Source organism: Mustela lutreola, chromosome 11, assembly GCF_030435805.1.
Source record: "Mustela lutreola isolate mMusLut2 chromosome 11, mMusLut2.pri, whole genome shotgun sequence".
NCBI lineage: Eukaryota > Metazoa > Chordata > Mammalia > Carnivora > Mustelidae > Mustela > Mustela lutreola.
Window position 1 is genome coordinate 42,020,605 of NC_081300.1, and position 2,683 is coordinate 42,023,287.

At 33.0% G+C, this 2,683-nt stretch overlaps 1 pseudogene; it reads right to left on the bottom strand.

The window, feature by feature from the left end:
* Positions 1-739: 739 nt before the first annotated feature.
* On the bottom strand, positions 740-855 carry LOC131812001 (U6atac minor spliceosomal RNA; annotated as a pseudogene).
* Positions 856-2,683: the final 1,828 nt, after the last annotated feature.

The window sequence follows — 2,683 nt, forward strand, 5'->3', positions numbered from 1 at the left end:
CCCTACTGCAGAGTTCACTGATGTGTGTTATAATCTGTTAGCAAGCTTCAGCCTGACTTCTTTTAGTTCCTGCCAATATAGTTGCTTCTATAACATCACTACTGCTGAGATATGCTTGGCTGGCCAAGAAAACTTTTACTTGAGATATCAGCAAACATTTCAAGTCTACGTGCATTCTGCAGTGTCCACTAGATCCACATGGATACACACATGGCTAATGTCATGGCCAAAAAACTGGGAGGGAGGCTGTTTCTCTCAATCCATTGCTCATCTACTAAGCTTTTCACAATGGCAAATCAGTACGACTGTGCTGTGAGACAGAAAGAACAACTTTCCACATGTGTATTTGACATTTGAAAAAATATGGTATCAAAAAACTGTGGTATCATTTATTCATTTGCTTTATATTGTGCTGTCAAATGTTCTATGTATAATAGGAATATCAACACTTAAATGTCATTTAAGGGGTGGGTGAGACATACAAAAAGGCACATAGGCTTTATTCTTGCAATTGGAAGCAATTGCAGTTCCCTATCAGTTAAATCCCTATCAGTTAAATAAATCAGTGTGGTAAATATTTCCTTATTTTATTGATTCCTTTTTTTTTTAAATTCTTATGTACTTATTAATTTATTTGGTTATTTGAGAGAGCGAGAACATGCTCTTGAGTGGGGTGAGGTCAGCAGGGTTGGGGGAGGACAAGCAGACTGGTAGCTAAGTCCAGAGCCCCACGCGGGGGCTAAAATGTTGGTTAGATGCCATGTACATGGAAATGCCTTAATTGCATGTTGTCAGGCCCGAGGGCCTCTTCTGTCCTTGTCAAGGGGAGTGCTGACCTTCTCTCCTTTCATACACTTTTTAAGTTATTTTTTACCATATTGTCCTGAACATTAAGTTTAAATTTTTATATAATAAAATTTATCATATTTTTATGATTCTGGATTTTGTTATATCTTGTAATTCTTTTCTCTCTACATGCCTTTAATTTCCTCATTTTAGAACCCATAAAAATTATAATGTAGATATTTTATTCATTTGAATTTATTTTATTCTAAGGAGAATTTCAGAAGCTATAGAAATTTTCCCAGTGTAGTTTATTAATACTTTGCATTTTCTCCACTGATTATAATAAATACTTTAATTAAATATCATTTTGGGGGCCCCTGGGTGGCTCAGTGGTTAAGCCGCTGCCTTCGGCTCAGGTCATGATCTCTGGGTCCTGGGATGGAGCCCCTCCCCGCATCGGGCTCTCTGCTCAGCAGGGAGCCTGCTTCCTCCTCTCTCTCTGGCTGCCTCTCTGCCTGCTTGTGATCTCTCTGCCTCTCTGCCTGATTGTGATCTCTCTCTGTCAAATAAATAAATAAAATCTTTAAAAAAACAAAGTATCATTTTGGTTTTTGGGATTCTACTTCTAAATCATTGTTAAGATAGTCATTTCCTAGATATTGTGTTATTTACTATAGCTTTGTAATTGTTTAAATTATTTCTTTGAAATAATGAGACTATATTTATGAAATATCTTTCTAATTAATTAAGTCTTCTAATATACTTCATAGTAGCGTTCTAATATTTTCCTCACATAAGTGCAGTAGAGTTATTTTCACATTTATTTCTAGACATTTTATGTTTGTTTGTTTGTTTGTTTGCTATTCCTCTAATCCTGTGCTTATTTTCTTCTCTTGTATTTTCTAAATTGTTTTTATATATATAAATGTTATAATAATTGTTTTATATTTATATATATCTGAATTACCATTGCTACCTGCAAGTTTATCAAAATATCTTATATTTCATGCTTTTTTTAGTTGAGTCATTTGAATTTTTCAAAGAAAAAAATCAAATTCTTAGGAGATAATGAAAACTTTGCCTGTTGCTTTCTAGTATTTATAATATTTTGTCTATTTTTTATTTATTATTTTTGTCTAATTTTTTGCCTTCAGAGAAATATAAATATCAATTGCATGACATCTCATCTTTCTTTTCCTCCTCCTCCTCTTCTCTGCCTCTTTTGCCTCATTGATTTTAATAGGAATGTGTCAAGTACTTTACTATTAAAAAAAGAAAAACCTTTTACTTATATGTAATTGTTTGTGTGCTTTTATATGTGTATAAATGTATTCATGATAGAGTTCAGGTTGATCTAGACTCAAAGATATTTTGGATTCAAAATATCTGGCCTCAAATAATTTTATTTAAATATTCCATTGCTAATATAAATTACTTAATGTTTAATCATATTTTGTTCTGTGTATTATTTTAATGTCTAAGGATTCTGTTTATTGGTATTTATTTCTGATTTTTTGTATTCCTATAATGTTTTCTGGGGTTTTGTTTGTTTGTTTGTTTTTTGTTTGTTTGTTTTTAAAATCAGACCTTTACCAGTTTGCTGGCTTAGCTTAGCACAGTCTGAAACAAAGATTAAAAGTATACACAGGAATTAGATATCCAGTAGGAGTGAAGAGGCAAAGATAAACAGGCAAAAAAGATGTAACATGATGTGACAGATTATTGTTGGCCACTTGTTATGACAAGCCAGGAAGAGATATGACAGGTAGCTCAGAAACTGTGCTTGGTCATGTGCATTAGTTTGCTAGGATTACCATAACAAAATAGCTCAGATTGGGTGGTTCAAACAACAGAAACATTTTCTCTCCATTATGGAGGATAGTCATTTGAAATGTTG